The sequence below is a fragment of the Brassica napus genome, unplaced genomic scaffold, assembly GCF_020379485.1.
Source record: "Brassica napus cultivar Da-Ae unplaced genomic scaffold, Da-Ae ScsIHWf_521;HRSCAF=783, whole genome shotgun sequence".
Taxonomy (NCBI): domain Eukaryota; kingdom Viridiplantae; phylum Streptophyta; class Magnoliopsida; order Brassicales; family Brassicaceae; genus Brassica; species Brassica napus.
Window position 1 is genome coordinate 159,096 of NW_026016590.1, and position 22,832 is coordinate 181,927.

The 22,832-nt window shown below is 46.6% G+C and overlaps 1 pseudogene; it reads left to right on the top strand.

Annotated features, from left to right (window-relative positions):
• Positions 1 to 438: 438 nt before the first annotated feature.
• On the top strand, positions 439 to 12,177 carry LOC125604312 (annotated as a pseudogene).
• Positions 12,178 to 22,832: the final 10,655 nt, after the last annotated feature.

The following is a 22,832-nucleotide window of genomic DNA, read 5'->3' on the forward strand; positions in this document are numbered from 1 at the left end:
TCTACCATCGATCACCAATCCCCTTTCTATCAACTCATCAATCGATCATCTTTCCATCAGTGTTAGTAACCTGATCCATCACCACCAAATCAATACCAGATCGACCCTCAAGAGCATCCTAGGGTTCTTCCTTGACCAGGAAGCTATTAAGTGGTATCAGAGCAGCTTGAGGGCTTCTAATCAAAGGGGTTTGTCGATTCAATTCTTCTCTCTCTGTTTTGGGAACCTAATTTCCTTTTCTGATTCTCTGCAATTCTCTGCAGTTTTCTTTTTCTCTTTACTTTCTATCTGTTGTATCTGCAAGGGGGCCAACCAGTATAAAAAAAAAAAAAAAAAAAGAGATCTAAGTATCTAAGAAAGTCGAGGAGAAATCCGACTAGGGCTGAGGAGAAATCCAGCCAGACTGAAGAGAAATCCAGTCTCTGGTTGCAAAGCTCCTTGCAAACCAAAATTTCTTAAATCTGTCTATCTATTTCTTTGGGTTTTTGGGATTTTTACTTCTCTGGCTTTGAGTTTGTTTGTCTGATCATTGAACTCTTGGAATCACTGAGAAAATCACTTGAGAAATCATTGAGAGAAACACTTGAGAGAAACACTAAGTGAGGCTTCGGCTATATCTATTGTGTACTTACTTTTTTTTGAAGTCTTAACAGGAAACCATGTCTGAAAGTGATAAAGAAAGGCCTGTGGCTAGACTGGATAAAGCACAACTAGATGCTATCATGGCTACTCTCATGAAAGAGATGGATAAAAAACTTGAATTTGTTGGAGCTACTCGTTCTACTAACCCTGTCTTTGGCACAACTTCACAGGTTAGGAGAGCAGCTAAGGAAAAGAGGAGAGGCAAACGACCTGCAGTAGGAGACGAATCTGAGGATGAAGATACTTCTTCTGGCCGTAGTACTAATGGAGAACGGTCCGTGGGATCAGCAAGATCAGTGAGAACAGGACGTGCAGCCTCCCAAGCAAGATCCCCTACACGCCATGCAGCAAGGAACAGACCAGATGATAACCTTGGGAGTCTCAAACTTCGAATACCAGTCTTCAGTGGAACCAGCAATCCAGATGCTTATCTTGAATGGGAAACGAAGATTGAGCGAGTGTTTGATTGCCAGCACTACTCAGAAACAAAGAAGGTGAAGCTTGCTGTGACAGAATTCAGTGGGTATGCTTTGCATTGGTGGGATCAGATTGTTACTACTAGGAGAAGGACTGGAGAGCCGCCAGTTGCTTCATGGTTTGAGCTCAAGACACTCATGAAGAAGCGGTTTGTTCCAAACCACTATGGTAGAGAGATTCATCAAAAGCTGAGGAGACTTACCCAAGGAACCAAAGGCGTGGAGGATTACTATCAAGAGATGGAAATACTCATGATCAAAGCGGCTGTTGAAGAAGCTTCTGAAGCTACTATGGCTCGATTTCAGGCTGGGCTTAACAGAGACATCCAGGACCGCTTGGAGATGCAGGAGTATGAGGACATCTATGAATTGCTTCACAAAGCAATCCTCATTGAGCAGCAACTGAAGAGAAAGTCCTCAACCAAAGGATCCTATGGCAACAACTACAAAGCGCCTACTACCAAAGATGACAAGTCTTTTGTGAAACCCAAGGAAGAGCATGAGGACAAGGGAAAGGCACCAGCTGCTAGATCCAGGGATGTGAAGTGCTTCAAATGTCATGGTTTTGGGCACTATGCCAATGAGTGCACCAACAAGAAAGCAATGATCCTCTTGGACAGTGGTGAGGTGATATCCGAAGAAGAAGAGGAAGCCATAGACTATCCAGTTCGTGGAGAACTACTTGTCACAAGGAGATCATTGGCAGTACAATCCAAGCTAGATGAAGATAATCAAAGGGAGAATCTTTTTCATACTCGTTGCATAGTTTATGAAAAAGTATGCAGTTTGATTATAGATGGAGGATGCTGTACTAATGTTGCTAGTGAAGCTCTTGTAGAAAAGCTTGGATTGAAAACAGGGAAGCATCCTAGGCCATACCTTATACAATGGTTGAATGAGGAGGGCGAGCTGAAGGTCACTGATCAAGTAATGGTTCCTATAACCATTGGAAGATACCAAGATGAGATCGTGTGTGATGTCCTGCCCATGGACTCTAGCCATATCTTGTTGGGAAGGCCTTGGTAGTATGATAGAAGAGTCATTCACGATGGGTTCACTAACCGTCATTCCTTCACCCACAGAGACAAGAAGATTGTACTAGCACCTTTGTCTCCACAAGAGGTACATGAGGATCAACTTCAACTAAAACTTAGGCGACAAGAAGCTAAAGAGAAACCAGCTGACAAGCAAAAGAAGGAGACTAATCTCTTAGCCAAGAGTAGTGAGATCAAGAAAGCTTTGTGTCTTCAACAATCTATGCTTTTATTTGTTTTTAAAGGTGCACTAATGTCTTCTTCTGACCCTGCACCGGTTCTACCGAGTGAACTTGAGTTTCTTTTGCAGGATTATGGTGATGTCTTTCCAGACGAGAGCCCAAAAGGACTTCCTCCCATGCGTGGGATTGAACACCAAATAGACTTGGTCCCTGGAGCTTCTCTCCCAAACCGCCCTGCCTATAGAACCAACCCTGAAGAAACAAAAGAGCTACAGAAGCAAGTAGATGAGCTCATTGAGAAAGGACATATCCGAGAGAGCATGAGCCCTTGTGCAGTACCAGTGCTCCTTGTGCCTAAGAAGGATGGAAGCTGGCGCATGTGTGTAGATTGCAGAGCCATCAACAATATCACTGTAAAGTACAGACACCCTATTCCTAGACTTGATGATATGTTGGATGAGCTACATGGTTCTTGTGTGTTCTCTAAGGTAGATTTAAAAAGTGGATATCATCAGATTAGGATGAAAGAAGGGGATGAATGGAAAACAGCCTTTAAAACTAAACATGGTCTGTATGAGTGGCTTGTTATGCCATTTGGTCTTACCAATGCCCCTAGCACTTTCATGAGGTTGATGAACCATGTCTTGAGGTCTTTTATAGGACACTTTGTTGTAGTTTATTTTGATGATATTTTGATCTACAGCAAGAGTATGGCTGAGCATGTGCATCACTTGAAATCTGTGTTAGAAGTGCTTAGGAAAGAATCCTTGTTTGCTAACTTTAAGAAATGCACTTTTGGGACAGATCACCTTGTTTTTCTAGGATTTGTTGTAACAGCACAGGGAATCAGAGTGGATGAGGAAAAGGTTAAAGCTATCCGAGACTGGCCTAGTCCTAAGAGTGTGAGCGAGGTGAGAAGTTTCCATGGTCTTGCCGGCTTTTATAGAAGATTTGTGAAGGATTTTAGCACCATAGCTGCACCACTCACTGAAGTCATCAAGAAGGATGTGGGTTTCAAGTGGGAGAAGGCGCAAGAGGAGGCTTTTCAAAACCTGAAAGGGAAGTTGACTAATGCTCCTTTGCTAGTTCTTCCAGATTTTACTAAGACCTTTGAAATTGAATGTGATGCTTCTGGTGTAGGTATTGGAGCTGTGCTGATGCAGGAGAAGAGACCCATAGCATATTTCAGTGAGAAACTAAGTGGAGCCATGCTGAACTACCCAACTTATGACAAGGAACTCTATGCTTTGATTAGAGCACTCCAAACTTGGCAGCACTATCTCTGGCCAAAGGAGTTTGTTATACACACTGATCATGAGTCCTTGAAACACCTGAAGGGACAGCACAAGCTCAACAAGAGACACGCCAGATGGGTAGAGTTCTTGGAAACCTTTCCTTATGTGATTCACTATAAACAAGGTAAAGAAAACATTGTGGCTGATGCACTCTCCAGAAGGTATACTCTTTTCACTTCTATGGAAGCTAAGCTGTTAGGTTTTGAACAAATAAAGTCTTATTATGAAGATGATCAAGATTTTAAAGTTCAATTTGAAGAAAGCAAGAAACATACCAGTGGAAAGTTTTATCAAGTTGAGGGTTTTCTTTTCTATGAAAATCGACTTTGTTTACCTAACTGTTCTTTGAGAGAGTTGTATGTTAGGGAAGCACATGGAGGAGGATTGATGGGGCACTTTGGAGTTGCCAAGACACTCGCCCACCTGAAAGAGCACTTTTACTGGCCGACCATGAGAAGAGATGTGGAGAGAGTATGCAGCAGATGTGTTACTTGCACCCAAGCCAAAGCCAAGGCCCGACCTCAAGGTTTGTATACTCCTCTTCCCATTCCTGATGCTCCATGGATTGATATATCTATGGATTTTGTGCTTGGTTTGCCTAGGACTAGAAAGGGCAGAGATTCAATCTTTGTAGTTGTTGATAGGTTCTCAAAAATGGCACATTTCATTCCATGTCACAAAACTGATGATGCCTTGATGGTTGCTGAACTTTTCTTTAGAGAGGTTGTTCGTTTGCATGGCATGCCTAGATCAATAGTGTCTGATAGGGATACTAAATTTCTTAGTCATTTCTGGAGAACATTGTGGTCTAAACTTGGAACAAAGTTGAAATTCTCTACTACTTGTCATCCTCAAACTGATGGACAAACTGAAGTAGTTAACAGATCTTTGTCTGCTCTCTTGCGTGCTGTGATTAAAAAGAACATCAAAACTTGGGAAGATTGTATTCCTCATGTGGAGTTTGCTTATAACCATTCTGTGCATAGTGCTACAAAGTTCTCACCTTTTCAGATTGTTTATGGATTCAATCCTTTGACTCCTTTGGATCTCATGCCTTTACCATACAATGAGCAAACTAATCTTGATGGCAAGGCAAAAGCCGAGTTTGTTGTTTCATTGCATGAACAGGTAAAGAAGAACATTGAGAAGAGGACCAAGGAGTATGAAAAGCAAGCAAACAAGAAGAGACATGAGCTGTTGCTGGAACCAGGAGATCTTGTATGGATTCACTTGAGAAAGGAGAGGTTTCCTGAAGAAAGAAAGTCTAAACTGATGCCAAGGACAGATGGACCTATCACTGTGCTTGAACGGATCAACAACAATGCTTACAAGATTGATCTTCAAGGTAAGTATTCTATAAGTTCTACTTTCAATGTTGCTGACTTGATCCCTTTTCGTGCAGATGATTTGGATTTGAGGACAAATCCTTTTAAAGGAGGAGGGGATGATGTGAGCTTGACTGAACCAGTAGCTGATCTTGCGTATGAAGAGCTGGAAGAGAGTGACAGTGAAGAGGAGCTGGATGGGAGTTCAATTGGATTTAACTCAGCACGAGACCCATTATCTTTCTCCAATGGGCCAATAACCAGATCAAAGACAAGACAATTGAAGGAGGCAATTCTCGGATTGGTTTACACTAAACCAATCTCGACATCTGAAGAAAACCAAGTCAAAGAAGCTTTGAAGATATTCAATTGTTCAATCTTCAACACTACCTAGTTTTTACTTAAGATATTTTCGAAAACTACAAGTCCTTGGTGACTCTTTGCATTCCTTTCTTTCTACTTAAACTCTCTGGAATATCTGAATAAAATCAATCACTTTTGTTATCAAAAATTCTCTCTAAACTTGTGATTCCTTTGTTCAGTTTTTGGACATCGAATTTGGCTAGAAGAGTGATCTTCCTTAAGCCTTGATCTTGTTCACTAGTGGGGCTGCCTCTCACGGACTAAGATCATCCCAATCAGTGCCTGATCATTCCGCAGATCATCACTGAAACCATCTCTACCATCGATCGCCAATCCCCTTTCTATCAACTCATCAATCGATCATCTTTCCATCAGTGTTAGTAACCTGATCCATCACCACCAAATCAATACCAGATCGACCCTCAAGAGCATCCTAGGGTTCTTCCTTGACCAGGAAGCTATTACTTTGGGTTTAAAATCTCCTTGTCTCTTGGACTTAAATCATGGACAACTTTGGATCTCAACAAGGATGTGGAGTTCGTGTCTTTCTGGACCTCAGGACCTGTCTTAACATCCTTGGACAAAGACAAGTGACTCATACCAGTTGGAGATGATTTATAAACAAATTTATCAAGTATAGGACTTACCTTGGCCTTTTCTTGAAAAATAGGTTTGTCTGATTTTTCTTTGTGTCTGGCCAACGTGTCTTGGCTGACAAAGTTCTTTCTCTCCATGGTCTTTGGGACCTCATAAGGTTGGGACTGATCATAGAGAACTGTGTGCCCCTGGTTTGGCCGAATCTGATCTTGATGGATCAAGCTTCTATGGCCTTGTTGTGGCACCACTCTCTTTGCCTCTTTGGACCCATGGCTTGAAAACCTCCTTGGGTACCTTTCTCTAATCTCTGGTGTTGGAAGTGAGGATACATACTTCCTGATCATGGCCTCTTTAAGATCTTCCCACGTTTTGATAGCCTCTCTTTGACTCTTCCATCTTGCACCATCTACACCTTTCCACCATTTGTATGCACTTCCGGTGAGTTGTTTGATGGCATGGCTCAGCTTTTCTTTCTTTGGCACGCCATGGTATGAAAACCAATCATCCATGGTTCTTTCCCATGAGAGATAGTCATCTGGCCAACTGCTTCCAGCAAAAGAATAAATCTTAACTTCATTAACAGATTTAAAATCAAGATAAGAATGAGTTAAGTATTTATGAGTTGAAGAAGTATGGTATGGGGTGATCCATGAAGGATCTGGTGGCTTAGGCTCAACATAGCCAGCCTCTGGTGCATATCTGAATCTTCTTTCTCCATGTTGTGGTCGTTGGCCTTGTGGCTTGTTTCTTTTCTCCAGCTGAGAAATCTGATCTTGTACACCCTTCATAGCAGCCAATAGCTGTTTTTGAGAGGCCAATAAGGTTTGGCTTTGTGCTAATTCTTCCATTTCTTCCTGCAAGCAATCACAAAGATCAAGTGAAGAATAGGGAATTTATGGTCGGATCAAAATAAGAACCAAAATGCAAGCTAATTAAAACTAAACCGAAAAAATAGGCAATGTTGAACCGAAATCAAATAAATTATGCAAAATGATTTTTCTTTTGGTTTTCTGAATGCAAATCTCGAAATGAAACAATAATAAGTGACAATTAACACAAATGAAAAGAAAATATGGAAACCAAACTAATGCTGAATTTGTTTTGAATTTTCTTTGGATGAAATGCAACAATTAAATATGCAAATGATATAAACTAAAGCTTAAAACAATTTTCTTTTTCTTTTCTGATGCAATCACGAAATGGAAAAGTAGAAATGGTATGAAACAATAACTAGGATGATTTCTTTTGGCTTTTGAATTTATGAATGCAAATGAAAAGGAATCAAATTCAAAACAGAAATTTTTATGGGATTTTCTTTTATGGAAACTAATGAATGCAAACACTTTCCTTTGGGATTTTCGATTTTTAAATGAATCAAACAAAACTTTTTCTTTTCTTTTTCGTGGCTTTAAAGTATGATGAACAGCAAGAACAAAAATATGCAGAAACAAAACTTGAAACAAAAAGAAACATTTTTTATGGATTTTCGGTTTATGAATGAAAAAAACAAATGCAAGCAAATGTGAGATGCAAGGATAGATATCACCTGAGTCAGGAGCTTAAGCTCTGATACCAAATGTTGCAGGCTGGGTTTCAGACTACTCAAATGGACGGACTGAGGTTCAGGAACTCGGACTGGACAGGACGGACGGATGGCTATGGAGCGGCTAGACGGACGCGATGGAGAGGGAGATGGCCGATCTGGTTCCTGAAACAAAAGATAGTTATTTTTATGAGTTTTTATGAATCAAAATGATGAACAGAAAGAAAACTAAATGATAAATGAAGAACAGAAACAAATAAGACTTTTTATGGGTTTTTTTATATTGAATGGAAAATCTAGAACTATATGATGCAAAATGAAACAAAATAAGAGAAGGATAGAGATGGCTGATGGATTCAAGTTGCTGGACTGATGTCTCTCTCAACAAGAACAGGGGATGGAGATGGCGTGAAGGTGGGATCTTGCTTGCTGGACTGATGTCTCTCTCAAGCCGGATCAAGGGATGGATTGAAGTGGATTTGCGGATGATGTTTTTGATTGAATCTCTCAATCTGATGAAGGATGGATCGAATTGATTGACTCTCTCAATCTGTGTACTGAGCTTGTTTGATTTTCACAAACAAACTAGACTCACGAAATCAATAGAACAACAAAGAATCTCTCTTTGAATCCTAAAGACCGATATTTTATACAAAGAACAATTTTCGATAAAAACTGAATAAACTTTTTATTAACTTGGTGATTAAGGGTGCTCTCTACAATGGACGACAATGAGCTTATATAATGCTCAGATACAAGACTGTAAACGTTCACAAAAGAAAAGAAAGGAAACAAATCTAAACTAAGCAAGAAATCGGAAACTAGCCGTTGGAGCCTTTTGTGGGATTTTGGCCCAAGTGAAAAAACTTGATTTTCTTGAATCTGGACGGTTTAAGGGGATAAGAGAGCTTTCTTGGGACTTTCTTGAATGCTTGGTAGATGCTGATCTCGTCCTTGCCTTGGTAGAAAAAGAGCTGTTGGAGTTTGAATGCAAGAGACTCCAAATAAGGCAGTTTGGTGATAATGGGGATCTTCTTATTCCTATGTGGGCTGGTGCATGGGATGAAGTTGTTAAACTCTTCTGGCTCGTGTATAATGTCTCCTGGATGTCTTGGTTTTGTCTGGACGTCGTCTGGTTCTCCTGGTTGGATTGGAATTGCTTGGAATGGATCAAACCGAAAGATTGTCCAATCTTTCCATAAATAGCTCCGGTTGGGTTTAAGTGATTCTCCATTGAACCAACTGATCTCCTGGGTTCTGGTGCAGCTAAGCACTTCTGGAATACCTCCTGATTGGTTAATATGATCTCCTGGTTCCCATAAATAGCTCTGGGTGGAACCAAGTTGAATTGGTTGAAGACTTTCCATAGATGACGTCGGTTTGGCCGGTTCTGGGGAATTGATCATAACTCCTAATTTCCGTGGCCATTTTTCCTGATCTTGGGCTTTATGGAAAGATGATAAACTCCTCTTGACTTCTGTGATGGGTTTTGCTTCAGGACGCTCCTTCATTGAGCTTGAATCGTCTTCTAAAGTCGGGTACTCGCAGATGGACGGGTTGCAAAACCTCTGAATTGTAAAATTCATAACGTTTTTCTCCGTGATTATTTTGGCCCAACTCCAATTGGCCTGGACTCCTTCTTGAGTGTAGAATGCATAAAAATTATCTTCGTGATTTAAACCCTCCTGGTTTGTAAGATATGGCATTTTTAGTGCACGTATGTCCTGGTTGGCGCCTTGGCTGGTTGAGTAGGGTGTTGGGTCGACCTCTGGTTCAGCTGCTGAATTGCTGGCCGCAACATTCCCTCCCCCTTGAAAAGGTTTCGACCTCGAAACTGTATAACCTGCACCAAGATAGAGCAAGTCAGCTTTCATACTCTTTTGAGATTCTAAGGTCTTTCCTTGATATTGTTTCGGTTTGGGGATGGGTTGTGCATCAGGTGGCTCTTCTTTCAGCAAATAGGATAGGATCACGCCTCTGCTATGGACTCTGGCATTGCTTATCTCCTTCAGTGGGTGGTCCTTCATACTTCTAGTAGGCTCAGTTCTGACCATCTTTGGGTTTGATTCTCCTAGCAACAAGAGATTATCCTGTGGGATTTCTTTGAAGCTTTCTCCTTTGCAACCTGAAAATTTCTCAACATTTTTGATAGCTTCCACAAGTTGAAGAATGATTTTCTTCTTTGGAGAACTTGTTCTTGTTTGCTGCCTTCTTTGCATCTTTTGACCTTGGTGGTTATGAACTTCAACGTCTTTTATTCCTGGATCAAAACTTTTTGGCAAAGACAAGTGCATTATATCTGGATAATCAAGTGTCTTGGACGTTTTAAGATCAGAGAAGATTACCTTAAGCCTTGGCATTTGAACACATTGTTCAACACTAGACTTTCACTTGTGAGGTGGTTCATGGCTGGGCTTATGGTCTGGTTCTTTCCTTGGAACTTCAGTAAGCAAATAGCTTTCATTTTTACTCTCTACATCAAGAACACACACGTCAATACCAGTTTCTCTAGGTGGTGTTTGACACTTACCTTGGTTTGATACTTTATTTACTGGTTTTGCTTCTTTAAGCAACATGGACTGCATTGTGTCTTGAACCTTCTCCTGGTTCATCACTGGTGTGGCGCCTGGTGGCTCCTCTCCTTTGAATTCATGCTCTTTAATTCCTGTTAAAACACCTTTTGACAAAGACAAGTGCATTACACAGGAATTTGGAACCAACAAATCAGATTGAATAAAACTATCACTCTTCATAGATAAATCTGTTTTCTTTTCTAGTGATGCTTCTATCAATACTTGCTTAGTAGGACAAACTACAGCATAGTGTCCTTTCTTATGACATCTATAACATGTCTGATATTTTAAATCCTCAGATTTAGAAGACTTACCTTGGCTTGATGGCTCTTCTTCCTTTGGGTTTAAAATCTCCTTGTCTCTTGGACTTAAATCATGGACAACTTTGGATCTCAACAAGGATGTGGAGTTCGTGTCTTTCTGGACCTCAGGACCTGTCTTAACATCCTTGGACAAAGACAAGTGACTCATACCAGTTGGAGATGATTTATAAACAAATTTATCAAGTATAGGACTTACCTTGGCCTTTTCTTGAAAAATAGGTTTGTCTGATTTTTCTTTGTGTCTTGGCCTTTTCTTGAAAAATTCATAACTTCTTTCTCCGTGATTATTTTGGCCCAATTCCAATTGGCCTGGACTCCTTCTTGAGTTTAGAATGCATAAAAATTAGCCTCGTGATTTAAACCCTCCAGGTTTGTAAGATATGGCATTTTTAGTGCACGTATGTCCTGGTTGGTGCCTTGGCTGGTTGAGTAGGGTGTTGGGTCGACCTCTGGTTCAGCTGCTGAATTGCTGGCCGCAATACACACGGACACACACCGACAGCCACGGACGTCCTGTGTGTGCTGACGGACAGCCACGGACAGCCACAGACGTCTTGTGTGTGCTGTCGGACACCCACGGACGTCCTGTTTGTACTGAACAGACAGCCCACGTGGGCCAAAATCACCCAAACAGTCCACGGGAAGGGCCAGCGTGCTGAGTCCAAGGACCAACGTGCTGATATGTGTACTGATGGACAGCCACGAACGTCCTGTCTATGCTGATGGACACACACAGACACAAACGGACAGCCATGGACATCCTGTGTGTGCTGACGGACACACACGGATGTCCTGTGTGTGCTGACGGACACCCACGGACGTCATGTGTGTGCTGACGGACACACACGGACAGCCACGGACGTCCTGTGTGTGCTGACAGACAGCCACGGACGTCCTGTGCGTGCTGACGGACAGCCACGGACGTCCTGTGTGTGCTGGCGGACACCCACGGACGTTCTGTGTGTACTGAACAGACAGCCCACGTGGGCCAAAAATTACCCAAACAGTCCACGGGAAGGGCCAGCGTGCTGAGTCCAAGGACCAACGTGCTGATATGTGTACTGATGGACAGCCACAGATGTCCTGTGTGTGCTGACGGACACAGACAGACACACACGGACAGCCACGGATGTCCTGTGTGTGCTGACGGACAGCCACTGACCGCCACAGACGTCCTGTGTGTGCTGGCGGACACCCACAGACGTCCTGTGTGTACTGAAAAGACAGCCCACGTGGGCCAAAATCACCTGAACAGTTCACGGGAAGGGTCAGCGTGATGAGTCCAAGGACCAACGTGCTGATATGTGTACTGATGGACAGCCACGGACATCCTGTGTGTGCTGACGGACACACACGGACAGCCACGGACGTCCTGTGTGTGCTGACGGACACACACGGACGTCCTGTGTGTGCTGACGGACACCCACAGACGTCCTGTGTGTACTGAACAGACAGCCCACGTAGGCCAAAATCACCCAAACAGTCCACGGGAAGGGCCAGCGTGCTGATTCCAAGGACCAGCGTGCTAATATGTGTACTGATGGACAGCCAGGGACGTCCTGTGTGTGCTGACGGACACACACGGACAGCCACGGACGTCCTGTATGTGCTGACGGACAGCCACAGACAGCCACAAACGTCTTGTGTGTGCAGTCGGACACCCACGGACGTCCTGTTTGTACTGAACAGACAGCCCACGTGGGCCAAAATCACCCAAACAGTCCACGGGAAGGGCCAGCGTGCTGAGTCCAAGGACCAACCTGCTGATATATGTACTGATGGACAGCCAGGAACGTCCAGTCTGTGCTGACGGACACACACAGACACAAACAGACAGCCACAGACATCCTGTGTGTGCTGACGGACACACACGGATGTCCTATGTGTGCTGAGGGACACCCACGGACGTCATGTGTGTGCTGACGGACACACACGGACAGCCACAGACGTCCTGTGTGTGCTGACGGACAGCCACGGACGTCCTGTGCGTGCTGACGGACAGCCACAGACGTCCTGTGTGTGCCGGCGGACACCCACAGACGTCCTGTGTGTACTGAACAGACAGCCCACGTGGGCCAAAAATTACCCAAACAGTCCACGGGAAGGGCCAGCGTGCTGAGTCCAAGGACCAACGTGCTGTTATGTGTACTGATGGACAGCCACAGATGTCCTGTGTGTGCTGACGGACACAGACAGACACACACGGACACACACGGACAGCCACGGATGTCCTGTGTGTGCTGGCGGACACCCACAGATGTCATGTGTGTACTGAACAGACAGCCCACGGGGGCCAAAATCACCGGAACACTCCACAGGAATGGTCAGCGTGCTGAGTCCAAGGACCAGCGTGCTGATATGTGTACTGATGGACAGCCACGGAGGTCCTGTGTGTGCTGACGGACACACACACACACACACGGACAGCCACGGACGTCCTGTGTGTGCTGACGGACAGCCACTGACCGCAACAGACGTCTTGTGTGTGCTGGCGGACACCCACAGACGTCCTGTGTGTACTGAAAAGACAGCCCACGTGGGCCAAAATCACCTGAACAGTTCACGGGAAGGGTCAGCGTGATGAGTCCAAGGACCAACGTGCTGATATGTGTACTGATGGACAGCCACGGACATCCTGTGTGTGCTGACGGACACACACGGACACACACGGACAACCACGGACGTCCTGTGTGTGCTGACGGACTCACACGAACGTCCTGTGTGTGCTGACGGACACCCACAGACGTCCTGTGTGTACTGAACAGACAGCCCACGAGGCTAAAATCACCCGAACAGTCCACGGGAAGGGCCAGCGTGCTGATTCCAAGGACTAGCGTGCTAATATGTGTACTGATGGACAGCCAGGGACGTCCTGTGTGTGCTGACGGACACACACGGACACACACAGACAGCCACAGACGTCCTGTGTGTGCTGACGGACAGCCACGGACAGCCACAAACGTCTTGTGTGTGCTGTCGGACACCCACAGACGTCCTATTTGTACTGAACAGACAGCCCACGTGGGCCAAAATCACCCAAACAGTCCATGAGAAGGGCCAGCGTGCTGAGTCCAAGGACCAACGTGCTGATATGTGTACTGATGGACAGCCACGAACGTCCTGTCTGTGCTGACGGACACACACAGACACAAACGGACAGCCACGGACATCCTGTGTGTGCTGACGGACACACACGGACACACACGGACAGCCACGGACGTCCTGTGTGTGCTGGCGGACACACCCGGACGACCTCTGTGTACTGACGGACACCTCGGGCGTCCTGTGTGTACTGAACAGACAGCCCACGTGGGCCAAAATCACCCAAACAGTTCACGGGAAGGGTCAGCGTGATGAGTCCAAGGACCAACGTGCAAATATGTTTACTGATGGACAGCCACAGACATCCTGTGTGTGCTGACGGACACAAACGGACACACACAGACAGCCACGGACGTCCTGTGTGTGCTGACGGACACACACGGATGTCCTGTGTGTGCTGACGGACACACACAGACCTCCTTTGTGTGCTGACGGACACCCACAGACGTCCTGTGTGTACTGAACAGACAGCCCACGTAGGCCAAAATCACCCGAACAGTCCACGGGAAGGGCCATGTCACGCCGCCAATCCTGAGTAGGATTGCTGGGACGGCCATGGTTCGAGGCAACGTGCAAGCCAGTCTTAGGACATCACGGCAAGCATTCCATGGTCGAGAAAGAAGGCTAAGGACATAAGGAAACTTAGACTTAACCTTATAAAAGCTAAGAGACAGCTAGGACGAGTAAGACGGTGGCTGGACGAAGTGGACGAGTAGCTCGGCCAGCCCAATGAAGCTAGGTTCAGTTCACTCCAGCTCAGTCCCTACTAAGTCAGCTCCACTAGCTGGACTACTAGCTCACTCAGATGAGGCAGCTGAGAGTCAGCTCATCTCAGCTAGACGGACTGTCCGGGCTTTAGGCCGATGGTCCGGGTCTGGGTCAGTGGCGGGCTGTGAGGTCCGGCCATGAGGCCATGGGCTGTTGGGTCTTTGGACAAGGCCGTGGGCTAATTCCAGGAGGCCTGTGGCGTGGGTTGGGCTTGTGACCGACCCCAAACCCAATCAGAAAGGGCGAAGGGATGCAAGTGGCCGAAAGGGGACAACCCTTGGCCGATGGTGCCCATTCGCTAGCAAGTCGTGCCTGTTCGTGGGGCAAGACTTACCCCCTCGTTTTCTATAAATATGGGGGCTCTCTGGTCGATTTCATTATCCAATTCCAGAGTAAAATACTCAGAGAAAAACGTAGAGAGAAAGAAAGAGAGAAAGAGAGAGTTCCGGCCAAGAGAAAGGCCGATTGTGGTGGTATTGTGTTCCGGCGACTCTGATAGTTTGAGAACTAACCCCGGTCAAGAATGGGAGATCAAGACAAGGAGAAGAGCATGGAGAACCCAGAAGTGGTTCACAAGGTATGTGATGGGCCGTGGCTCCATCAGACCGAACGGACGGTCCATGCGACCGCACCGCGGCTCTGCTCGGTTCCTAAGTCCCATCCGGCTCTCCTTATCTGTTTCAATTCGTTTCTCTTCTCTTCTCTCTGGTTAAACACGAAAGGTTGTGTTGGTTTAGTACAAGGGACACGTCCCTAGGTTTTGGCCGAACATAATCAAACCGCTAGCCTAGACACGGGTCGGTTAGTCAGATGATCTGAACGCACCAAGACTGGGCGGTTAGGACGAACGGTTGGGAATGACCCAAAGGGCACGAGTTGTCAAGACTCATGAGTTTCCAAAGGTTGTGAGTTGCCAAAGGGTGTCAGTGACCAAAAGGTATGAGATACCAAAGGTTACGAACATCAAAAGGTACGAGGACCATGAGGCATGAATGGCCAAAGGGTGCATGTTCCAAACTGTGTCTTTCGGGACAGGTTAGGACCGATCCTTATGGATCAGCCTATAGCTTGTCTAGTTAGGACAAGGTCACGGTTTGTCTAAGCCAAGGTGGAGTCGCAAGGTCTGACCGGTTGCTAAGCCTTCCGGATTAGGCTTGAGGCTTACTCAGCCGATTGGATCCAGGCCTAAGGCCGGATCAGGTAAGGGCGTCCGTTGGGCCATTGAGCTGGACTTCATTGGCCGGTCGCACCTAGATTCTATCCGGTTAGACGGATTGGTCTTTGGGGACGATCCGGATCTGTTCGTGTGTTCTGTTTATCTATTCTGGACTATCGATCTGATTCTAAGTCACGGGGTGGTTGGTTGAATGACTTAGGATACGATAGGTAGGTTCATACGTTTTATGATTATTTTGACTGAGGTTTCTAAGTTCTAGGAACCAAGCCAAGCATTGTAGAATCAATCTGTTCTATTCTCGGTTATGATTAATGCTTATCTGGTTGTGGTTTCAGGAACTAAGGATGGTTCTGGTCAAGCCAAGGAGCCGTGAAGGCTCGGTCAGTGAGAGGCTGTGTAATGTGTGGTTAGATGATGGTAGGGATGAACTAGTGATTGTCTATGAGACTGTTAAGAAGTTATGTATTGAATCTCATGTTTCCAAGTAATACAAAGTTTATACATTGTTATTCCGCTGTGCAATCTGTTCCTTTGTTTATGAACCTCATATTCGAATATGACTTAGTAACTAAAAGACTTAAAATGGATCAAACAAGCAAAGAAATTAAAAAGTAAGCCTGCGGACTCCATCAGGTCGAGAGGCCAGGGTTCGGGTCTTACAAGTTGGTATCAGAGCCAGGTTGATTCTAGGATAGTTGGGTTATGCAGTCCACACACACGCAGCCAGCTGATTAGGTCTCACGGTGAGGTTTGATTGCTTAGTGTAGGGATTGTTTTGTTCTGTTTATGTTAGTGTGTTTCGTACTAACATTGTCTGAATCCTTAGGCTGGAAAAAGCAAATCGGGAAAGTCCCGAAGGAGTAAGAAAACAGCCGGTCAGTCTAGTCAAGTGGCCATGGACGGGACCAATCTATCCGGATTGCAAACCGATCAGGCCGCGGCTGACACTAGAGACGTGTTGCCAACTGATCAGGCTAATCTTACGGGGACGCAACAGGATGGTCAGGAACATCGGGAGAGTGATGAGGAAGTGGAATCCTCGAACGCTAACCATGATGGTGACCAGCATGAGAGAGTGGCCGATGGAACGGCTAATGTGCCCGCAACACTGTCCAAAGAGGACTTGTTAGAGGCCATGAAGGTAATGGGGACTCAGGTGGCGGCTATGGCACAACTGTTCACGCCACTAGTGAACTCCTCGGTTGGCCAGGCTACGCCTGTGGCTACGACCACCCCCAACACCAATGGTCCAGTTGTGGAAACGGTTGAGGTGATCGAGATCGATCCACCGGAAAAGTCTGAAAAGAAGGTGGACTATCTGAGTCTGCTTCAACATTTATCCAGGTTGGGTACGAAGCATTTCTCCGGTAGCACCGACCCTATTGTGGCAGACGAGTGGAGGAGTAGGCTGGTCCGAAACTTTCAATCAACTCGCTGTCCAGAGGATTACAGACGAGACATTGCGGTTCACTTCCTGGAAGGGGACGCGCATAACTGGTGGCTTGCAGTGGACAAGCGCACCAATGGGAGTTTGGAAAGTTTTGCGGACTTTGAAGTTGAATTCAACCGCAAATACTTCCCTGCTGAGGCTTGGGATCGTCTGGAAGCTCAGTTTCTAGATTTGGCCCAAGGCCGCAGGACCGTACGAGAGTACGAAGAAGAGTTCAACCGGCTCAGACGGTTTGTTGGAAGAGAGCTGGAGGACGAGGCAGTCCAGGTCCGTAGGTTCATCCGAGGCCTAAGGCCAGAACTGAAGACCCATTGCTCGATCCGCACTTTCAACACCGTCGGAGAACTGGTGGAACGGGTGGCTTTGCTAGAGTCTAACTTGGCTGAAGAAGCTAAGCTTAAGGCTAAGTCACAGTCTGGCCCGTCGGGCAAGACAAATGATAAAAAGAGGAAGTGGGACCAGGTGGACGGAGGTAAGACCTCTGGTGGCCGACCTACATGTCCCAAGTGTGGAAAGAATCATCCCGGTGAGTGCTGGAAGGCCATGGGGGATTGTGTGCGATGTGGCAGCATGGATCACACGATCCAAAACTGCACTCGACCAAACCGATTCTCAGACATGTCCAGTGGCAGCGGCTCCGTGACTTGCTTCCTATGTGGCAAGACGGGACACTACAAGTCGGACTGTCCTAAGCTACAAGGAGGACAAGGGAAGGGCCGTGGAGACACAGGCAAGTCGACCCAGAGTAGGCCGACCACAACACCAAGGGTGTATGAGCTGTCCCGGGACGACGGCGCTTCTGGATCGTTTGATTCGATCTCTGGAACCCTCATGATTGGTGGTGTGGAAACCCACGTACTTTTCGGCACAGGGGCTACACATAGTTTTGTGAGTCCGGGACTGGTCGGAAAGGGTCTGTTCTGTCTGGACGCTGGAGATAATTTTGGGATAGTGAGGGCGGCCGGAGGGCAAGCCATGAACTCACTAGGTCTCATGTCAAATATCCCAGTGTCAATACAGGGAAAGGTATTCCTTGTGGATTTGGTCTGTGTCCACCTAAAGAATCACGAAGTGATCCTAGGTATGGACTGGTTGGTAAAGTATCAGGCCACTCTCGATTGCCATAGAGGTCGTGTGCAATTGGAGACTGGGCTTCGACCGATCCAGTACCAATGTCTGTGTCCGGCTCAAGAGAAAGTAGTGGTTTCAGCAGTTCGAGCGATTCGGATGTTGGAACAGGGTTGTCAGTCCTTTTTGGCTACAATTACAACTACAGAGCCGGGCAGTTCTGTCTGTCTGAAAGACCTTTCAGAGGATTCGTTGGTGTCGAAGTTCCCAGATGTGTTCCAGGTACCTCAGGGTGTCCCCCCCTGATAGGTCGGATCCATTTACGATTGAACTAGAGCCAGGGACAGCTCCGCTGTCCAAGAGTCCGTACCGGATGGCTCCGGCCGAGATGGCCGAGCTAAAGAAGCAATTGGAAGAATTGCTTGACAAGGGGTTCATACGGCCAAGTAGCTCCCCTTGGGGTGCACCAGTCCTCTTTGTGAAAAAGAAGGATGGTAGCATGCGTCTGTGCATCGACTATCGAGGATTGAACAGGGTCACTGTGAAGAACAAGTACCCGTTGCCCAGGATAGACGAGCTGTTGGATCAACTCAAAGGAGCCAAGTGGTTTTCCAAGATTGATTTGGCTTCAGGGTATCATCAGATCCCTATAGAGCCAAATGATATCAGAAAGACGGCATTTAGGACCAGGTACGGTCATTACGAGTTCGTAGTGATGCCGTTCGGTCTGACCAATGCACCTGCCGCTTTCATGAAAATGATGAACAGCGTGTTCCGGGATTTCTTGGATGAATTCGTGATCATCTTCATTGATGATATCCTAATTTATTCCAAGGATGAGGAATCTCATAGGAAACACTTGAGAGCCGTGCTGGAACGATTACGAGAACACAAACTCTATGCTAAACTCAGTAACTGCAGGTTTTGGCAGAAGAGTATTGGGTTCCTCGGCCATATTGTTTCCGATCAGGGCATCTTGGTGGATCCAGAGAAGATCAGGGCAATCAAGGATTGGCCCCGACCACGCAGTGCCACGGAAGTCAGAAGCTTCTTAGGGCTGGCAGGTTACTATAGGAAGTTTGTGAAAGGATTCGCAAGCTTGGCTCATCCTATGACGCGGTTGACTGGGAAGGACGTTAAGTTCACATGGGCTGAAGAGTTTGAGGAATGTTTCTCCGCACTTAAGAACATGCTGACTAGCGCACCCGTCCTGGTGCTTCCGGAGGCCGACCAACCATATGTGGTCTATACGGACGCGTCCATCACTGGACTAAGTTGCGTATTGACCCAGCATGGGAAGGTCATTGCCTATGCGTCCAGACAGTTGAGGAAACACGAGGGAAACTACCCCACCCATGATCTCGAAATGGCTGCGGTAGTATTCGCCTTAAAGATTTGGCGATCATACTTGTATGGCGCCAAAGTTCAGATACTTACGGACCATAAGAGTCTTAAGTATATATTCACCCAGCCTGAGTTAAACTTAAGGCAGAGGAGGTGGATGGAATTCGTAGCTGACTACGATTTGGACATCACCTACTATCCGGGAAAGGCTAATCTGGTAGCAGACGCTTTGAGCCGGAAGAGGGCTGATGTATCGGCCGAACGGGAGGCGGACGACCTGGACGGTATGGTCCGTGCTCTGCGGCTGAACGTGCTGACTACGGCAACCGAAGCTTTGGGGTTGGAGGCGGTTAACCAAGCCGACCTGCTTACTCGAATCCGGTTGGCTCAAGGTCAGGACGAGAACCTGAATAAGGTTGCTCAGAATGATAGGACGGAGTACCAGACTGCAAAGGATGGTACCATCCTAGTAAACGGACGGATCAGTGTTCCTAATGATAGAAGTCTAAAGGAAGAGATTATGAGGGAGGCTCATAAGTCCAAATTCTCGGTTCATCCTGGTGCGACCAAGATGTACCAGAACCTTAAGAAATTTTATCATTGGATCCGTATGAAGGCAGATGTTGCGGAGTGGGTGGCCAAGTGTTCCACTTGCCAACTCATCAAAGCAGAACATCAGGTGCCTAGTGGGTTATTGCAAAGCTTGCCTATTCCGGAATGGAAATGGGATCACATCACAATGGACTTTGTGACCGGGTTCCCTACCACAAGGAATAAGAAAGATGCGGTTTGGGTTGTGGTTGATCGACTAACCAAATCAGCACACTTCCTGGCTATCAAGAAGTCGGATGGGGTAGATCAGATTGTACGTAAGTACATTGATGAGATCGTCCGACTACATGGTGTGCCGGCAAGCATAGTTTCAGATAGGGATTCAAGGTTTACATCTTACTTCTGGAAAGCTTTCCAAAAAGCTTTAGGAACAAGAGTGAACATGAGTACAGCCTATCACCCACAGACTGATGGACAGTCGGAACGTACGATCCAGACGTTGGAAGATATGTTGCGAGCATGTGTTTTAGACTGGGGTGATTCCTGGGAAAAACATCTACCCCTGGTAAAATTTGCTTACAACAATAGTTTCCATAGTAGTATTGGCATGTCGCCATACGAAGCTCTGTATGGGCGTCCATGCAGGACACCCTTGTGCTGGACCCAAGTTGGGGAACGCAGCATGATTGGTCCGGAGATTGTCGAAGAGACAACCGAAAAGATCAAGTTCTTGAGGGACAAGATGAGACAGGCACAAGATCGCCAAAAGAACTATGCAGATCGAAGGAGGAAAGATCTCGAGTTTCAAGTAGGTGACTTGGTGTATCTCAAAATGATTACCTTCAAAGGACGAGTCCAAATTTCCGGGAGACGGAAGTTAGACCCGAGATACTTGGGGCCGTTCAAGGTCATTGAAAGAGTTGGGATGGTGGCCTACAAGTTGGACTTGCCGGCCAAGATGGACGCATTTCATAATGTGTTCCACGTCTCCCAACTTCGGAAATGTTTGACGGACCAAGACATCGCTCTTCCTGCCATTCCAAACAATCTTGGTAAGAACCTAACCTTGGAAACGAGGCCAGTTATGATCATAGATAGGATGGAAAAAGCAACAAGGAAGAAGACGGTCCAGATGGTCAAGGTCGTCTGGGACTGTAATGGTCAGGATATAATCACTTGGGAAACCGAAGCTAGAATGAAAGCAGAGTACCCAGAGTGGTTGGATCAGTTTGTTTCCGAGGAAGCATTCGATTCGGATTCGAGGACGAATCCATCCCAAGGGGGGGAGACTTGTCACGCCCCCAATCCTGAGTAGGATTGTTGGGACGGCCATGGTTCGAGGAAACGTGCAAGCCAGTCTTAGGACATCAAGGCAAGCGTTCCATGGTCGAGAAAAAAGGTTAAGGACATAAGGAAACTTAGACTTAACCTTATACAAGCTAAGAGACAGCTAGGACGAGTAAGACGGTAGCTGGACGAAGTGGACGAGTAGCTCGGCCAGCTCAATGAAGCTAGGTTCAGTTCACTCCAGCTCAGTCCCTACTAAGTCAGCTCCACTAGCTGGACTACTAGCTCACTCAGCTGAGGCAGCTGAGAGTCAGCTCATCTCAGCTAGACGGACTGTCCGGGCTTTAGGCCGATGGTCCGGGTCCGGGTCAGTGGCGGGCTGTGAGGTCCGGCCATGAGGCCATGGGCTGTTGGGTCTTTGGACAAGGCCGTGGGCTAAGTCCAGGAGGCCTGGGGCGTGGGTTGGGCTTGTGACCGACCCCAAACCCAATCAGAAAGGGGAAGGGATGCAAGTGGTCGAAAGGCGACAACCCTTGGCTGATGGTGCCCATTCGCTAGCAAGTCGTGCCTGTTCGTGGGGCAAGACTTACCCCCTCGTTTTCTATAAATATGGGGGCTCTCTGGTCGATTTCATTATCCAATTCCAGAGTAAAATACTCAGAGAAAAACGTAGAGAGAAAGAAAGAGAGAAAGAGAGAGTTCCGGCCAAGAGAAAGGCCGATTGTGGTGGCGTTGTGTTCCGGCGACTCTGATCGTTTGAGAACTAACCCCGGTCAAGAATGGGAGATCAAGACAAGCAGAAGAGCATGGAGAACCCAGACGTGGTTCACAAGGTATGTGATGGGCCGTGGCTCCATCATACCGAACGGACGGTCCATGCGACCGTACCGCGGCTCTGCTCGGTTCCTAAGTCCCATCCGGCTCTCCTTATCTGTTTCAATTCGTTTCTCTTCCCTTCTCTCTGGTTAAACACTAAAGGTTGTGTTGGTTGATTCCAAGGGACACATCCCTAGGTTTTGGCCGAACATAATCTAACCGCTAGCCTAGACACGGGTCGGTTAGTCGGATGATCCGATCGCACCAAGACTGGGCGGTTAGGACGAACGGTTGGGAATGACCCAAGAGTCATGAGTGTCCAAAGGTTGTGAGTTGCCAAAGGGTGTCAGTGACCAAAAGATACGAGATACCAAAGGTTACGAACATCTAAAGTTACGAGGACCAAGAGGCATGATTGGCCAAAGGGTGACGGTGTCTTTCGGGACAGGTTAGGACCGATCCTTATGGATCAGCCTATGGCTTGTCTAGTTAGGACAAGGTCACGGTTTGTCTAAGCCAAGGTAGAGTCGCAAGGTCTGACCGGTTGCTAAGCCTTCCGGATTAGGCTTGAGCCTTACTCGGCCGATTGGATCCAGGCCTAAGGCCGGATCAGGTAAGGGAGTCCGTTGGGCCATTGAGCTGGACTTCATTGGCCGGTCGCACCTAGATTCTATCCGGTTAGACGGATTGGTCTTTGGGGACGATCCGGATCTGTTCGTGTGTTCTGTTTATCTATTCTGGACTATCTATCTGATTCTAAGTCAAGGGGTGGTTGGTTGAATGACTTAGGATATGGTAGGTAGGTTCATACGTTTTATGATTATGTTGACTGAGGTTTATCTAAGTTCTAGGAACCAAGCCAAGAATTGTAGAATCAATCCGTTCTATTCTCGGTTATGATTAATGCTTATCTGG